Source organism: Mytilus trossulus, chromosome 3, assembly GCF_036588685.1.
Source record: "Mytilus trossulus isolate FHL-02 chromosome 3, PNRI_Mtr1.1.1.hap1, whole genome shotgun sequence".
NCBI lineage: Eukaryota > Metazoa > Mollusca > Bivalvia > Mytilida > Mytilidae > Mytilus > Mytilus trossulus.
Genome location: NC_086375.1, coordinates 77,677,988 through 77,691,629, shown reverse-complemented (window position 1 = coordinate 77,691,629; position 13,642 = coordinate 77,677,988).

Genomic DNA, 13,642 nt, shown 5'->3' with positions numbered 1-13,642 from the left:
TTCCTTGGGCCGTACAAATAAAACGTTTCAATTTTACATTATAGATTATCGTTTTTTAATTCTTTCTTAAATTTAGAAATAGAGTTGACACTGCGAATTTTTGGATCAAGTTTATTCCATTCACGTATAGTAGAGGGAATAAACGATTCAGTAGTAAGGGAAAGTCTACAAAATGGAACAATAATATCATAACCATTTCTCAACGGGTAGTTGGTTGTACTTTGTACACAAGGAGGTACAAGATTACATAGATATTCTGGTGCATGCTTTTGGTTCATGTTATAAAACATCTGTAATTTTTTTCTCCGTCTTCTTTCTTTTTACCAGCCAACCTCAGAATATAAAGTTTCTGTTTTTGTAAAAATTGGTAGACCTGTTACTATTCTTGCGGCCTCTAATTGCAAATTTTCTAATTTAGGTGAGTAGCCTATTCCACAATTATCCCACACTTCTGTGGCATATTCAAAAATGGGTCGAATAAAAACTAAGTATAGTTTTTCTAAGATATTGCGAGATAATCGGTATTTAAGGTTGCTTCTTTACACTTGTAATTATACTTTCAATATGATTGTTCCATTTTGCGTCACTACTGAAATTAACTCTCAGGTGCTTATGAGATGTACTTAAGGGTATATTTTTACCATTTAAAGAAAAGCTAAGGTCTGGAGTCTCAATATTTGAGAAAATCATAATTTCGGTTTTATCTGGGTTAAATGACATAAGCCATTTAGAAGACCAAACATCCAGCTCTTTCAAGTCGCAATCGATAACAGATTTAATCTGTTCTCCGCCGTAACCAGAATAATTGAATGATGTGTCGTCAGCAAATAGCCGACACAGTGAAGTAAGCTTATCAGCAATATCATTTATATATAAGACAAAGAGAAGAGGGCTCATAACTGATCCCTGGGGAACACCAGCTGAGACATTACAAAAGGAAGAGGACAAGTTATTTAATACTACTCTCTGTTTTCTGTCGTGTAGATAATCCTGAAACCAATTCAATACGTTTCCGTCAACACCATAAGCTTTCATTTTATATATAAGACCCCTATGCCAAACTTTGTTGAAAGCTTTAGAGAAGTCACAGAATACAAAACAATTTATATCTTTTTTTTTCCAAGGAGTTTAATATGCAATTGTATATTTCTAAAGAGTTGATGGACAGTTGAATTTTTAGGGAGAAATCCTGATTGATACTCATAAATTGATTTACTAGTATTAGCTTTTGAATGATTGTATAAGTGTTTAAACACCACTCTTTCCATAACTTCTCCTACACAAATATCGGTCTATAATTTGATGGCAAAGATGAATCTCCCTTTTTGAAAATGGGTATTAGATTTGCTATCTTCCAGCTAGTTAGGTATATTCCCTCTCTTAACGATTTATTAAATATAATATGGAGTGGAACTGCTACCTTTTCTGGACACAGCTTTAGCATCTTATGACTGATCACATCAGGACCAGATGCTTTGTTTGGATCTAATATCTGAATAATATCTATTATTTCTTGTATATTTACTTGGATATCTGAAATCTTACTATTAGTTTTTTGTATCAAATTCGGGCAAATCAACATGATCTTCATCTAGTTTTGAAATCATACTAAAATATTTATTTAACAAATGACATTTCTCCTCATCTTCATATACAGTATCATTCAGTTCATTATCATTTATAATATTTTGGAGAGGGGGTATGGTTTCTGAACCTTTTTTGGATTTAATTAACGTTTTCATTAATTTGTTGTCAACTATTTGAATGAATGCTTGTTGGTGAGAAACCCATTATTACAAGGTACTTGATTTCTGTAATAATGTATATCATTCTCTTTTATTTTTACTATTTCTTTCATAATTATCCACTGTCACTCCTTCATTGTATATATGTTATAGTAGTCTGTCTTTAATTTGTTGCGTTGCCATAGATATAGGAAGATGTGGTGTGAGTGCCAATGAGACAACTCTCCATCCAAATAACAATTTAAAAAGTAAACCATTATAGGTTAAAGTACGGCCTTCAACACGGAGCCTTGGCTCACACCGAACAACAAGCTATAAAGGGCCCCAAATAATCATTTATTGTCAATGCGTTAGTTCTAATAAACTTATTAAAAGATAGTACACTAAAAACATAGCACAAGTTTAATATTAACAAGATTGCACAAATCAAATAGTCATACATTTTTTTTTAAATTGGTCAAAAGATGTTTCCATTCGACAATAGTTTGGCAGCTCATTCCAGAACTGCGCAGCAATATCCTTGGCAAAACAATCACCGGCTTAAACCAAACCTAGTGTTCTGTCTCTCGGGAGTCAGCTGCTGTTTTCAATGGCTATAGACTTGAATTTGTCTGGATTAGTCTTAATTAAATTTATAGAAAACCAGTTTATTAGATTTAACTATCAGTTTCTAAACTTTCAACAAATTTATCTATAATCATGATCACTATAATGATACAGTGTTATCATTAGCATAATTGTAGATAGTACCTGTTTGTACAAATTGAAATATGAGACATTGGAAAGAACTGGACCAAGAAGTGACACTTGTTATACACCTTTAAGCAAACAATCACATTCACTGTAAGAACTTCAAATTTTAATGCGTTGTTTTCCATGTTTTCTAAATAACTTGAAAACAGTTACATTTAGTTTTAATTGACAATGATTGCCAGTTTAACCGGCGAAGGTCGGTGGTTATCTCTGATCCTCTGTGGGCATTTCTTCTACCTTCAATTAAAAACTGTCCGCCACGAAATAGCATAAAAGTGCTCTGTGAAAGGGACAATCGTTCAATATAAAGTATTACCAATGCAGGTGAACTTTTATTTTTGTTTATCAACCATAGAGCCTGTGACCTTTTTAAGTTGGAAAAAACTGTGTCCGCCTCTATTGTATATGTTCAAACTAAAGGGAGAAACTGGAGGCTTGAATTTTAAAAATTGTGTTTTCCTATGGACATATTACTGCACTTATGTGTTTTGATCATCCATGGAGTATTAAAAGATGTCTTCGCATTTAACCGTTTTTAATGCTTGCATCTCTAGAAAGAAAGAAGACATTCGGTTGCAAAACAATCTGTATTTCGTGGATTGCGCGAAACTACTGACTCTATATGATTTCTGTTTCTTAAAGTACAGACTGGGTGCTTTTAATATTCTAACAAAAAAAATTAAAAAAGAAATAAACAGAATTGCGAGCACGTCAACTGCAGCCTAGTAAAATGTAGAGTTTAGATATATATAATTCATATTAGAATATATTATAAACGAAATTAATATTCATTTTTAAAATAAATTGTATGTATATAGAATCATTTTTATAACAGCGTGGACAAGACCATTTCTGTGCGCGTGCTCAGGTTATCAATTGATTCGGTCAGAATATGTGAACGTTGAATTGTCTAAAATGGCCACTTGGTACATGTTATAGACATTCAAAACTGTTAGTCAGAGGTTTTAAAGGCATATCAAATAATACGAAAAAATAGCAAAGGACTTAACCTCCTTTGTTCATTTAATTGTTGAATACTTATAAAAAAAAATTCTCTCGTGCACCTGTACTTAGGCTGATTTATTCTATTTTTCCCCATAAGGAAGCCTCTTACAGACTAAGTGAGCGTAAAATCACTTTATTATTTCCAACAAAAGTATTGAGATTGTCCATGGGCTCCATGTACGGGGCCATGCTGTTATAAAAATGATTTCAAAAGAAAACGATAACCAAATCCACGCCGAAAAAAACCACAGATATCTATTTTAAATAACTTATAACATTTGTGTAAGAAGGATTTTATTCATGCACTTGCATCCTAAATGCACAATCATTTTACACACTACCACTAACAAGGCGTTCTAGAAATAGTCAATTCGCTATCAAATAAAAGAATAGCTTTCTATTTCTACATCTGTCATTACCTTCTCGTCTAATTTCATATCGTCATGAATATGATAAATTCAAGCATTAAATACTATTTCCAAAAATACACGAACGCTTGAGATACGTTCCAGTCGTATCTGACCCGTAGAAAATCGAGAAACCTCTATTTAACTGTCTTTTAGGTAAGTCATTTATGTAAATGAGAAAAAGTATTGGTCCTAGTACTGTGGTATTATGAACGCCTGATGACACTAGTATTCTTCTCGGGTGTTATGTTTTAAAAGAGAACTATTCAAGTTCTTTTGAAGATAAATATTTCAATCCATTTAGTTGACCGATCTGAAGTGTTTTAATGTGTAAAGTAATCGGTTGTAGGGAACTTTATCAAATGCTTTGGCAAAATTCATAATTACAAGAATAGAGAATGGAAACAGGGAATGTGTCAAAGAGACAGCAACCAAACCAAAGAGCAGAAAACAGCCCAATGCCACCAATGGGTCTACAATGCAGCGAGAAAATCCCACAAGCGGAGGCGGGCTTCAGCTGGCCCCTATACAATATTGTATACTATTCAGCAAAATGGACACAACACAAATCTCCGAAACATATAAATGAATCAAAAGATTGAACAGAGTTAAACCTGTCTTGTGAGAACACAACAATCCCCTATACCTTTATCCGACGTTGAATAAACAAACACACAAGAAATGTAATTTCAACCGTTTGAAGGAACTGAATTAGATTGAAATTAATTTCTTCTAGTTTTCTGCCCATAGACCGTTAGTTGTATTCCCGCGCTTCATGGGATAAACAGTTCAGTACGACAGGGCCGACTCGATAAGACGTGTTTTCCCAGTTAACAGTAAACATGGATTCAGATACACCCTCTGAAGAAATATCTTTGCGTACAGTTTTAGACGCGGTTAATCGTCAAAAGAATGATATTGAAGTTCTTGTGAACACCAAAATCAGCGAAAAGATTAATAGTTTGCGCGACGAAATCTATGGCACAAGCCAATGTATGAAATCCGAAGTCAAGAAGTTGAAGTCGGACTCCCAGTAGAAATGACGTTCTGAAGGTAATAAAGTTCAATTCAATGGTAATACTGAAAATTTAGAAGATTTAACCCAAGCTCTTTGGGCTATTGACAATGGCAAAAGCTGACTATACCAGAGACATTATTTATTCGTGTACCGAGAGGCTTAAACAAAGAAATAAGTTAAATAAGATTGCGGATACTTCTGATGGGGAATGTGACACCGCTCGCCAGTACGAGGCAAACCCGATTGCTAGTGATTCAGAAGATGAGTCCAAGAATATCAGAGCTGAAACAGGGCCATCAGGAAGAGCAAACCAGCAGGTAAACAACAACAGATTCCTTCAAATGCCAATCCTAGCTTCAATCCCCAACATCCCTTTCGAGGGGACCAGCCGTCTTGGTATGGAGGTTTACCGTATGCACAAGACCAGTACGCTGGAAAATCTTCAACTGTGGGTCGTACAAGCACTGGAAAGTTAACTACCCCTTCCAAAACAACAAGACAGCAGCTCCATACAAAAGAAACTAGTTTTGTAAAAGATGTGTATAATTTTGACACAATTTCTTTAGAAAATTTGTTTGAACCAACTTTTAAACATGATTATTTCGAATATGAGCAAGATGGTACTGCTATTATTGATAAGGGTAGGCTGAAGGAAAATATCCAAATTTTGGATAACTATTGGTGCTTATGATTATACTATTGTTCAATTGAACGAGATCTAGATATGTGCAAGATTGTGTCAGAACAAGTTAGGATAGATTTAGTTAAAAGTGGCTTTGTACCTTATGCCGAAAAATCATTGTGGGAACCTACTAAACGTTTGGTTGGGTTAGGCAAATTTTTAATACAGAGTAAGGCTTTTATAAAATAATAGATAATAGAATAGATACGATGATACATTATATTGATGACAATTTATCTTTTTAACAGGGCATACAATCGTGTACATGAAAACGTTGCATATGGTGTAGGTCAGATAATATCTAGTACATACTTAGTTATTGGTAATTTAGTTTATTTAATGACTAAACATTTAACTATAGACGTGAACACATCTGCGTCTTGGTATTCTTATATTAAACTTTCTGAATCTAGTGTTGAATAGTTACAATTCTGGAAACTGTATATTAGTGAAGTTAATGTATAACATTTTAGTGTTGATGAATCATGTCATGGTATTATCTTTAGCGACGCTAGTGATACAGGGTTTTGGAGGTTATATTGTAGAAACACCACAAAATATTGCACATGGTATGTGGGTTGAATCAGAACGTAGTAATTTTTCAACTTGAAAGGAACTTTCAGCGGTAAAGAAAGTTTTGCTGTCATTAATTGATTTGTTATCTGGAAATAAGGTCAAATGGTTTACAAATAACCAAAATGTTGTGAGCATTGTAAGCAAATGAAGTACTAAAACTATTTTACAGAATTTAGCCTTGGACATATTTAGCGCATGTTTGCAGTACAATGTCAACATTGATATAGTTTGGATACCTAGAACACACACGAAAAAGCAGATTTTATGAGTCGCATCGTTGATCATGATGATTGGTGAATATCACATTAAATTTTTCAATTGATAGAATCTTTATGGGGACCTTATGAAGTAGATTGGTTTGCCGCGTTCTGACCACAATTTCAAGTCACTGGTATTTTATTCAAGATTTTGAAATGAAAACTCTGCTGGTATTGATGCTTTCACAGTAGATTGGTTTGGGGTTAACGGTATTTTTGTACGGCCTGTATTTTTTATACCACGTGTTTTTAATTACACGAGACATGCAACGCTGTAGGTACATTGATTGTTCCTTGTTGGCCATCCGCAAGTTATTGGCCTAAATGTTATGCCCAAATAGGGGCGATTTTACAGATCAAGTTATCGCATATTTAGAATTACCAAGAGGTAAGGAGTTTTATACTCCTGGTAAAACCAAGAAGGCCATTTTTGGTAATACTGATCTTACATTTAAGATGTTAGCTTTGAGGCTAGATTTCAGAAAATAATACTGATATGTATGAAGGTTGTAAGCCTATTTTGTTTATTAAGCTGTTTATACTTTTCTGTATTTTACAGATGGTATTTTAAAGGCGGTAGTAGTGCCTTGTTTGTGCACTAACGTTACAATGCATAATTGAATTTCAGATTTTGGCATTAAGGCTTTAATTGGCCTTGTTGAGAACTAATATACTAACAAATAAAAAATGCTTAAGTTCAGCATTTAGGACTATTGTATATATAGTCTTGTGAGATGTACTAACAAATATTTTTCTGTTGGTAGTTTCTATCTTTTAAGATGCTGCTATTGTTTAATTATTGTTTATACATGTGTTTTTGCAGGCTTATGAATTTGAGATTATTTTTTTGCCACCAAATCTGCGTACCAATGTTGATGTTCTTATGGACTTACTTTGCGAATCTAAAGCTGACAGTACCGTTAAAACTTACCATGCAGGATTTAGTTGGAAAAAGTGGGCCGTTCATAACGGTTTAAATGGTTGATATTTTACCGGCAAAACCTTTGCACGTTGCCCTTTATGTATCTTCATTAGTTCATAGCAGTCAAACTGCAAGTCCGCATTTTATAGTATTCAATGGGCACATCATATGATTGGAAAATCGTCTCCTTCCGAAGATTTAGTTGTGAAAAATGTATTAGAAGGGGCAAAACGGCGCTCAGCTACACGAACGGAGAAAAAGGGACCAGTTACTCCTGAGCTCTTATCTAAAATGTATAGTTCATTATTTAAGGAATATAATGTTATGTCCCAGCGTATTATTTGTGCGTGTTTACTTGCTTATTGAGGATTTTTGAGAGTATCCGAGCTATTAAATATACGGATATGTGATATCAAGTTTGAATTAGGTTATGTATCTATATTTATTCCGAAAAGTAACACTTATATTTATCGTGATGGCAATTCTGTAGTAATAAGACTGTATGGATTCCGATATGTGTCCAGTAAAGAATTTAAAGTTGTATTTATTGTGGGCTGATATTTCGCCGGATTCAGAAGAATTTACTTTTAGAAATCTAACAAAATTCAAGGATCGATATGTACTTCGGAAGGATAATAAACCACTGTCTTACACACGTATGCGAGAATTAGTTATTGAAGCTTTTCAACCATTTGTGTCTGATATTAAGAAGTATGGATTGCATAGTTTACGTTCTGGTGGAGCTACAACTTGCGCTAATTTAGGCATTTCCGATCGATTGTTCAAAAGACACGGTAGATGGCGTTCAGAGACCGACAAGGATGGTTATATTAAAGACTCTTGAAAAGAAACATTAATTGTTTCTGAAAATTTAGGTTAATAACCTGACATTGACTTTTTATTTTCAAACACTTTAAGTGATTAAGTTCTATAAGAAAGATAAAAAAAAAAAAGTATTGCCCGTTCTTTGTAGTTCAGCACATGGCACTGTCGCGTGGGTATTCAATTTGAACTTTAGTTCGGTTTTTATTAGTGTTATGTGTATAGAGTTGAGTAGTCTATGGGCGTTAGTAATGGTAGAAGATATGTAATTTCAACCGTTTGAAGGAACTGAATTAGATTGAAATTAATTTCTTCTAGTTGTCTGCCCGTTAGTTGTATTCCCGCGCTTCATGGGATTAACCATTCAGCACGACAGGGCCGACTCGATTAGACGTGTTTTCCCAGTTAAAGTTTTTATCTTGCTTATGTCTGGGACTATTATACTTAGTAATATGTTAGTATGATAGTCCCAGCTTATGTGAATTTATTTGATGGTAATATGATAAATGTTTTGATTTCAGTAGTAATTATAAATTACTATTATATTTTGTCGACATGATATTATGTATCATAATGTGCAATTAAAATCAGCACATGCATGGCACTGTCGTATGGGTATTTAATTTGAACTTTAGTTTGGTTTTTATTAGTGTTATGTGTATAGAGTTGGGTAGTCTATGGGCGTTAGTAATGGTAGAAGAATACGCACATTAAAACTCAGTTAAAAAGAAGTCCGAGTCCGATGTTAGAATAGGTAACAGATGAAACTTAGCAAAATGACAACGATAAACATAAATTAACAAAGGAGTACTAGCAGTTACTGACATGCCAATTCCAGACCTCATTTAAACTGATCGAAAGATTATGTCTTCATCATTAGAAAATCAACCACTATCCTTCCCGTTGGGGGTTAAGTATCATGCCATCATAAATTATATGAGAAGAATACAACCCGTATCATGCCAACAACTGGTTTTAAAATACATTTGTATATTTCCAATGCAATGAACCTATGAACGAATCAATATTAATTCAGAATAATGCCATCTTTAATGACTTGACAACAGTATCGTAACTATATCCCTTTTGAATAAGTCTGTTTAACGGTTTGGTTAGCTTTTTATGCGAATGACGAATGTGCTTTGTATAGTATATTAACATAAAAAATTATCGGTTTTGCTCTGAAGCCGTGTTGTGATTCTTGAAGTAATTTATTTGTCTCATTGTGTTACTACTACTAGAACCCGCTTAAATCAAATCTTGTAATATTTTATTGTTTTGGCTAGTTGATTTTATGTTTATCTAAACTAATTATGTGCTATATGGATACCTATTTTTGTCTGTTTGTTTGTTCTCTATATCAACTACACTTGCATTATTATATATTTAAAATTATACTATGGGTTCTTTATCTTTACATTACTTTAAGAACTTTGTTTTTTTATCTCGTTGTTTGTATTGTATTGTGAAAATTAGTGATGTTGTAATGTTTATGCCCTTTGGGGCCCATAATTGGAAATAAAATCTTCTTGTTTAAAACTAAATTTGAAATCATACTAGCAGATATTTGTTCAAGTAATCAAACACAAGATATGGGGTTGTTATTTCTAAGATGCTGTTAGTCACCTTTTAAGGCTTTTGTTAATACTGGTGTAAAGTTAGCATGGTACCAGTCTGATGGTACGTAAACAACTGTCATACAAGTAGGAGATAAGCCAACTATGAACCAGGTTTAATCCACAGTTATCTTCGGGAAACGAATGTGCCAATAATATATAATAAGTCAGGAATATGACGGTTGTTTTCTATTCGTTCCGTTAGTTGATAAAGTCTCGCGTTTGATTTGGTCAGTTTTTTTTATGGACTTCGCCCTCTTTGCATTTTATACCTAGAGTTAGTTTTTATTTTTAATTTTTTTTTAATATAAAAATGCCGATCGTACTTTGAAAACTCGATGAGTTTTGTTCTGATTATAAACGTCATTTGGAACATAATGATGGCTAAAAGTTGTGACATATACAGTTAGAAATTTGGGTCGTCAATGCTCTTCAACTTCGTTTCTTCTTTCGCCTTTTTAACGTTTTTGATTCGAGCGTCACTGGTGCGTTTTCTGTGGACGAAACGCGCGTCTGGCGTCCAAATTTTTAGTCAAGGGTGTTATACACCTTATCGCTATTTGTCCGCCATTACTGGACAGCACACAGGTTTCCGTATAATTTTGACGTCACAATACAGAATATCTGACGCCCCAATGGTAACGTGATTGTTGTATGACGTCAATAGTTCAAGCGGGACAGATTCTCGGGTCAGCTGGGAATAGCGATAAGTTGTATTCACGAAGCATCCGTTAACTAACGAACACGTTAATTAAAAGGAGACGTTAACGGGTCCGTCCGTTAACATATAACGTGGTATCTTTGATGAGTTTATTCGATATATTAAAAGAGATATATAAATAACTAAAGGAGACATAAAATCGTGTATTTGCTTCCTTTTAATTGGATATTACGCGATGCATTGCTGTAGCATATATAAAACTTCGATACAATTACTGGAAACTTTATGTTTTTGAAAAAAACTAGTAATTTTCATCAAAATACACCCGAAACCTAATTGAATTATTTTGAATCTGAAAAATATTATGTTAATTTACTTTTAATAAAATTTTATTTATTCATTTTCGGATAATGAATCAAAGTTTATTTATAAAAATTGCACTTTTGAGTAATTTGTTAACAACTTATAATATAATATTGTCGGAAGCTAGAAGTCACTTAGTAGCCACACACGTAAAACAGAGATCCAGAGGAAATAATTGAAAATTCAACGATGTTTTGTTTAATAACAAGTCTAAAATATTTTTTGAAGATATTGGCAAACTTGAAAAATGATAATGTTCTGTCTGTTTTACAGATCTCTACTGTCATGTTTTCAAAGTCTATATATAGTGTATGTGTACATGGATAAAAGAAGATGCGAAGTATATGTCAGTGAGACACGATCTAGCAACACAAATTACTAAGAGACATCTAGGTTAGCATACAGTCTTCAACAACAGAAAGGTGTGTATACAATATGACAAGCTATACATCGTTCAAAGTCTGAAAGAGTTTTTATCAATTTAAACAGGGCATATTATAGAAAGTCGTTATATATATATATCTATACATGTGAAATGATTGCATGTTATACTTCGGAAGCGTATTAGCGCCACACATTTTTTTTTATTCCCATCTTTGCCGGAAACATTTGCGTTTTAACACAAACATTTGTGTTATAACGCAAAACGTTTTGCGTTATAACTCAAACCTTTGCGTTGTTTTTTTAAGAAATTGGCAAACTGTTTTCAACTTGCAAACTTGAAAAATGATAATGTTCTGTCTGTTTTACAGATCTCTACTGTCATGTTTTCAAAGTATGTATAGTGTATGTGTACATGGATAAAAGAAGATGCGAGGTATATGTCAGTGAGACACGATCTAGCAACACAAATTACTAAGAGACATCTAGGTTAGCATACAGTCTTCAACAACAGAAAGGTGTGTATACAATATGACAAGCTATACATCGTTCAAAGTCTGAAAGAGTTTTTATCAATTTAAGCAGGACATATTATAAAAAGTCGTTATATATATATATCCCGGCGAGGGAAGAACCAAAAATTTGCGAAAGCAAATTTACAGATCTAACATTGTTGGGTTGATGTTTAGACGAGTTGAACTCGTAAACATCAACATATACAACTCGTCTAAACATCAACCCAACAATGTTAGATCTGTAAATTTGCTTTCGCAAATTTTTGGTTCTTCCCTCGCCGGGATTCGAACCCATGCTACTGTGATATCGTGACACCAAAGCGCCTGCACTGCAGCCGTCCCGCTAGACCACACGACCACCTGGTCTCTCTAAAAAAAAAGAGCTTTCGGTGGGCATGTGTTACCTTTCCACGTCAGTTTTAATCTAGCGGCGTACTACAGTACATGATATATAAGGCATGGAGATGTTGTATATATATAATATATAGACTCGTTTATATTATATATATACAACTCGTCTAAACATCAACCCAACAATGTGAGATCTGTAAATTTGCTTTCGCAAATTTTTGGTTCTTCCCTCGCCGGGATTCGAACCCATGCTACTGTGATATCGTGACACCAAATCGCCTGCACTGCAGCCGTCCCGCTAGACCACACGACCACCTGGGCTATATATACATGTGAAAAAGATTGCATGTAATACTTTGGAAGCCTATTAGCGCCACACATTTTTTTTTAATTTATTCCTATCTTGATTTCAATTATTCATTAAATGTCCGCCTGTCATTCATTTCGGTTGTGATTTACTAGTCGATAAAAAAAGAAACATACATACAAGGCCAAATCATTATAATAAATATGCATAGGAATAATGGAATACTTGGAACTGTAATTATACATAAATTAAGACTGATTTATGCATCAGAAAAGTATATAATTGAACAAGAAAATAGATATAGTATAGTATATAGGCATATTTGAATTGAAAGATCAAAAATAATGTCATACAATTGTGAAACTTCAAAGTCAAATAGACAAAATGATCTTTCTGCTTTAAAATGAATTATTAATAAGGAAACATTTTTTTTTTAATTTTAAGGCAAGAAATCGTTTTTTAAATCTCAGAATATGATAAAGATTCTTTGATAGAAATTCATTGAATTTTCATGTCAATATAGTGAAGTATTTTTAAGATGCTTTGGTAGCAATTTGAATGGAGAGGACATAATTTTATTAATAAAACATCTTCATTCTATACATGTATTGCCAAAGGATAGCTTGTTTGAATCTAACCAACTTTACACAGTTCTCAAACGAGAGCTTACTTTGGAAGTATATTTATATTCGGTTATAGCTATATAAGCAGGGTTGGTTTTTTTCTTCGTTATAATATCAATTTACTCAATTTTCTTTGTAATATATATACTAGTACGGTAACATGGATATCATTTTTGGGGCCTTTATAGTTTGCTGTTCGGTGTGAGCCAATGCTCCGTGCTGAAGACCGTACTTTAGCCTATGATGGTTTACTTTTACGAATAGTGAATTAGATGGAGAGTTTTCTTATTGGCACTCATACCAAATCTTCTTATATTATTCTGCTCATTATTAGTCAATGACATGTTCTAATTATTCAAGCAATTTCCTTTGCAATGACTACAAAGGTGATGAATTTTAATATATACAGCCTCCTCCATTAATAACTGCTGTTTCCTTTGAATCTCAAATAAGAAATAAGATAAAACAAAGGTTTGCGTTACAGCGCAAAGGTTTGCGTTATATCGCAAAGGTTTACGTTATAACGCAAAGTTTGTATTATAACGCAAAGGTTTGCGTTATAACGCAAAGATAGGAAGAAAAATAAAAAAAAATGAAAATGTGGGGCGCTAATACGCTTCCGTATAATGCAGTGTAAA